A 6,049-nucleotide genomic window follows, 5' to 3' on the forward strand; every position below is an offset into this window, starting at 1 on the left:
CGGCGCCTGGTACCGCGGGGGGGACTGGGGGAGTGGGCAGGGATGGGGATGGAGCGAATCGCAGCCCCCAAACCCGGAGCATCCCCCCGGTCCTGCGGCTGCTTCCCGGGAAACTTCACCCTCCGGAACCCTTTGCGTTTGTGAACCGAAATTCACCGATGGAAAGAAGACTCGAAGTGCTTGTTTTTGAGCCGGCAAAAGCTGGAAATCAGCTTGAAAGCAACGTTTTGCTCATCAAAACCCATCCAAGGTTTGCTCTAGAGTAGGGGTTTTCTCCCTGTGTTTAATAAGAACCCTTAAAAAGAGTCTTTGTGAAACTTTTCCCTAAAAAGCTATATCTCTGGAGCTGTTTAAAAGACTTACAGATGGGGCTCTTAGGTTTAGTGCTATATTTGGGTTGTGATTGGACTCAATCATCTTAAGGGTCTCTTCCAACCCAAATGATTCTGTTGAACTGTGCATTTCACTATCAACTTTTGACCAACTTAAAGGAAGCGAGAAGTGCAAACAAGCAGGGGACAGAGAACTTCTCTGGAGGAGTTTCCCTCATCCCTCGTGCTGTACCGAGTTTTTTCTGACACAGCCATGAGCTTAACTTAGCGATTCTTCCCTGAAAAGCACCTTTGCACAGGGAGCATCCCGAGCTGCTGCGTGGTCCTCAAAAGTGGCCCAGAACCTTTTCCTTTGATTAACAGAAAGACACAAAAGTTATCAGCCCCCAATGCAGCGATTCAGCTGCTTCATGCGTCATCGACTGTCAGTAGCGTGTGATGGGGATGTAATTAAGATGCAGTTGAAGATCAAGCAGCTGGAATGAAAGCCGAGCTCTTCTCTCTTCTGTAAACCAGCTCGGAAATTAAGGGATGTAAAAATGTATTTAGCTTCATCATGTAGCAGATCTAACTCAAGACGCTAATGAGTAGATTTAAAGGGCTGATCTGAGCCTGGTCAAATTAATACAGAGGTTCTCATCAATTCTAATGGCCAGATGGGACATTTCACCGAGGATGAAGGGGAAGGAATCGCCTAATAAGACTATAGGGCTTAAAACCTGACTCCACCAACCTTTGTGTTGGGTCCCTGTTGGGTAAGGAGTCATTTTAACACGGTCCATTTGGAGTGAAATGACAGGAGATGTAAAAGATGATGACATAGAGTATAATCAGCATTAAAATGTAATCACCGAGGTGTCAGTTTCCTCTTTAACTTCCCATAGCAGCTTCATCAGGGGAGAGTGGAGCTGTGAAAGAGGAAAAAGAGAGGACGGGAGGGTTTCTCATGCACTTTTTCTCTGCAGATAGGACCAGCGCCAGCTCTTTATACTGCCTCCGTGGTTTTACTGCAGCGAGGTTCTGCCTTTTAATCTGCCATCACCACTGAGGAGCCGTTTGAAATGTGAAACTCAACAAGCAAAAGGAGTCACGATAAATATTATACAAGAACTCTAGCGCCCATCAAGCCGGGATGGCAAAGTGCTGCAGTGTAAAACATTGATTTTCACACACAAATGGAGCTCCCATTTCATTATTTAATGTTGAAACAAGTAACTAGAATAAAATATGCACTAAGAGCAGCCCTGTGTAGTGCGGGGATGTATTCAGGCGTGATGAGGGGCAGCAGAAACCTGCCTCCTTCTGTGGTTTCTTTGTTCTATGAAGAGCTTCCCATCCCTGCTCAAAGCAAGAAGAGGGATTTGATGGAGCAGAAAGGGCCAGAAGTGGTGGTGGCAGCGGGACCTCGGTCCTGGCGCTTGCAAGAATGGGGGGAAGGTGACTGAGGACTAAACTGGAACAGAAGCACCTTTGGGATTTCTAAAGGTTGCAGGGAGCGTGTTGTACACAAAGTTATTTGGGATCTGAAAGCAGCTGAAGGCAACTCAGAGCAAATGGTTATCCTTCTGATGCTTGTAGTGCCTGGAGGCCCAAACTGAGGTTCAAGCCCTGCTGGGAAGAAGCTGCTCAAACCTGTAATGACAGGCTGTGTCTGTCACGATGCGTTTTCAATAGCAATACACACGGCAGACAGGAATCTTATTATCCGAGGCACCGGGGCTCCGAGGGCTCTGCCAGCGCGCTGTGCCACGGCTCGTGTGCGGAGGAGCAGCCTGTCTGAGTCCTCGGGGCTGTCCATCTGGATTGGGCCCCAGCCAGCAGGTTTGCTCCAGACCTCCTTAACTCCGAAGCCGTGATTGTGGCAGGCTGGTCTGCTGTCCTGCGAGGAAGGAGGTCCTGGCAGACACCTCCGCTGGTGCACGGCTCTGGGAATAGATATGGGCACCTGGCCTGCGTCCCTCTCTTTTCCACGCTGCTTCTGCTGCCAGGGCAGCTTTCTGCCTCTCACTCCTAAGACAGCATCTCTTTTCTTGTCTGCAATAGTCTAGACAAGGTGTTGATTCCCTGGTGTCACCGAGCATGACCCCACGCCCACACCAGTCCCGTCATTTCTCCCTGGTTCAATGCTCAGGCATATGCTCGTCTATTTTGAATCGTTTGTATGCGTGAGGCTGAGTTGCTCCTAATCTCATCTTGCTCCCGGGGCGTCAGTCACGCTGGCATGTGCCTTTTCCCTGTCTGCCTCCCTCTGTTTATGGACTATGGATATTTTTAACCCCACCCTCTAATTAGAGGTAGTTTTCTCTGGATGTTTTGTGCACAAAGGCTCTCATGCCTGTGGTCAGCAGGGCAGGCAGCAAGCCGGCCGTGTATAGAAACCTTCCTACTAAATAAATACACTGCCCTTCACCTCCCCGCAGCGCGTTTCCAGAGGCTTGCGTTCCTCAGGGGTCTGTCTGCAGCAGTCTGGTGGGGTAACAGCGATATAGAGGAGCCGGCTGCCCCTCGAGAGACGGACACAGCTGCCTTTTTGTCCCACAGCCCCGTGCCTGAGGCTGCTCAAAGCTCCCTGCAGCTGTCTCCGAGTTATATGGTTAGTGCTGATGGCCTGGAGCTGTCTGTGTCCCTAGGGATCCCTGAGTCAAGCTCACTTACCCTCTGCAGGTCCAGAGATGGAGAAGAGAGCGATGCTAATTAGAGACGACCTCAAACAAGGTTCCCCAACCTGCTCTGCCTGGATTCCCAGCACCGCGCTGCCCGAGCATCGCTCTCCACCTGGCTCTCAGCATCCTCCCAACTCATAGGATGGGAGGAAACTGCAATCCCCCTGCAACCCCAGCACAGCGGCACGGGGGAGCTGTCGCATATGGCTGGTGCGTGCGGCCCTTTTCTCCCCTCGATGAACAAACAGCATCTGGCCGACCCATCCGGCAGCGAGCGCCCCTCGGGCTGCCCGTGTCGTGCTGCGGATTTCCCTTCGCTCTCTTCACAGCCAAGTCCTCGCTCTCCTGCCCCGTCTCCCAGCAAACTGGAGCGGCAGATTCCGAGGCCAGCTGGTCATTATCACGTTACACTGCTCTCTCGCCTTGCCAAGGCCAGCCCGGGAGGTGGCACCGACTGGCAGAGTAGCAGGTCGGGCCATCAGGCTGGTGACCCAGCTCAGGTCTTGAATGTGTCGCTGGCAATAGCAAGTGCAGCTTCCCCTGGGCCGGGGCTGTGTCGAGGAGATGGATGTAACTCCCTTTTCCTCTGCCTGGGGTGTGGAAGCGAGATTTGGCTGTCAGCGGGAAGGGGATGCTTCCTCTCCATCCTCATCCCACCTACACACTGGTTCACAAGCATGATAACGTTGAGAGCTGACACTGCTGAATTTATCTCTTTTCTTGAAAGAAGACAAGGGATAAAGAGGGAAAGACATTTGCTTAAGGAGAATGAGAACACCCTGCAAAGCTCGGGGATCTTACACTCAGCCCGCTGACACCCCGAGGCTGAGGGAGCTGCTCTGCTTCTTCAGCATCATGGCAGGAGGGCAGCCAGGTCTCCAAATCCTCCCTTTTGCAGTGCCTCTCACTGCCTCCCAGCAAACCTGTCCCTCCGCAATCACCTCTGCTCGTTGCCCTCCTGAGTCGCTGTTTATTCTGGCTCCGAGGGCTCATGCTGATGCGGTGGAGCAGTCCTGTCTGAGAGCTGAGTTTTTCCACAATCTCCAAGATTGTTTTGACATGCTTGACTTGCAGCCGATGTGTCAGCCAAGGGTCTCCCACCACCCAAGCAGCACCTTTGCTGGCCGAGCAACACGTGCCCTGGGGCGAGCAGTTAGCCATGCAAACACCCCCACGCACGCACACGCCTCTTGCACCACTTTATTGTTTAATAAGTGCCTTGGGTTTCGTCATCCCGGCTCTTATCCGCGTGTCTCGCTCACAGACAGAGCCGGCTCCCCAGCTAAATCTGGTTTTAATGGCTGTTTGTGACTCCCATGGAAATCAGTGCTGCTGTGGACTGGGAGCTGTGCTCAAGTGCAGTAGGTTGCTTGGGAAGGAGTCAGGAATTTGGTTCTTCTTGATCCCTCAGGTACCTGTTAGTGCTGTTTCTTTGTCCCCATCTACATGATGGGCTAACCAGGTGACAGGCACCCCATGCCTTGAGATCCGAAGAGGTCAGAGAGGAGGGCTTGTCTCATGACGTGAGCTGCCTTGGTGGATGGTAGAAATGGGGATTTCTTGGTCTGGGGCCTGGCTGCCTTAGGGCTTGGGGTTTCGGGGGGCCTGTGAGGACTTGCTTTGTGTAGCTGGGTGCCATCCTTCGTGCCCTCTCTCCCCGCTGTCCCCGAGCAGCCAGGTGCAGAGCACTCTGCTCCTGCCCTGCAGCGGAGTGCAGCGCTGGCTTTGGAGGAGGAGCAGGGCCTTAATCTCTGCCAGTTGAGTTGCGCTTGCAAAGACGATTAGACATATGCCAGCTAATTTATAGTAAGCAGGATGGAGGGAGAATTTGCCACTTATAAATGGCAGATGAGCAAGCCCATCATTCCTGTCACTCTTGGGTAATACATGCTGACATAAGCCCAGTTTAGCTGTGAGTTTATCATTGCTAATCCTGCTGTTCCATGCTGGTTCTCCATGCTCCTGGCATCTTTCTTCCCCTTTCCCCGCTTTGCCTTTCTCTCCCTTGCTCCTGGTACTTGTGTGTCTGGCTTTGTGGGGCAGGTGAATTCCCCAGCATCCCCCACCCTTCTCCCAGCACATCATTGTGAGTTTGTCTTCCAAGGAATGCTCAGCTCTGGTGGCTCTTGGGGACCCTGGTGTCCCTCCTGAGTGCTGCAACCAGATGCTGGGCCACCTATATTTCTCCTGGAATTCCTGTTGGCTTTCCATCATCGTGGTGAAACAAGTGTCCCAGCTGTCCTCGCCTGACCAAGCTGCCCACACGGACTATGTGGCTTTTTCTTGTGGCACTATGGGATGCCTAAGTAACCTTGCCCTGCTCAGCTCCCTCCTTCAGCTCAGTGTTCCCCCACTGTCAGTGCTGTGTCCTGCATGCCCCTCATCCCTCGGATCAGATCAGCTGGGGAAGGGAAGGCAGAAACAGGAATCCCATGAGCCAAAAACCGGGTCAGAGCGGGAATCCGTGGGGCTGCACCTCGCCTGGGGCAGGGTGAGTTTTGGAACGATGGGAGGTGCATGCAGGCAGTTTGGGGCAAGAGAAGGGTCCGAGACCCCTTGCTAGTGAGCTGAGCGAGAGGAGAACGTCCTGTTCTGGCCCCAAATCCCTCTGCAAACAGGGGTGCAAAGCCGTCAATGGATGCCGGGCGGATTTCTCCGGCCCAGGGGTTCCCTCTTGTGGCAAGATGCTCCTGGCAGGCGGTCGCGGAGCTGGTCCCCGAGCCCCACCGAGCATGGGGGGTGTCGGGGGAGCCCGGGCAGGGGCTCGGGGTGGGCTGAGCCCCCCGCTCCCCCGGGCGCTGGGGAGGGCGGGCAGAGCTGCACGGCTGCAGAGCTGCAGCATCCCTGGGTGCTGGGGCGGGGGTCCGGGGGGTCCTCAGCAATAACGCAGCAGATGTGGGGGTGCAGTTCTCCTGCTCTGAGCTCTGGGTTTGTTCTCCAGGCCGGTTGGGCTCAGCATTGCTCGGAGCTCTGCGTCTCCCCAGCCTCGCAGCCGGTGATGATCCAGCTCCGGGTGCCGGGCTCTGGGTACCCCTGTGCCCCATCCCCGTGGGG

Source organism: Nesoenas mayeri (assembly GCF_963082525.1).
Source record: "Nesoenas mayeri genome assembly, chromosome: 22".
NCBI classification, from domain to species: Eukaryota; Metazoa; Chordata; class Aves; order Columbiformes; family Columbidae; genus Nesoenas; species Nesoenas mayeri.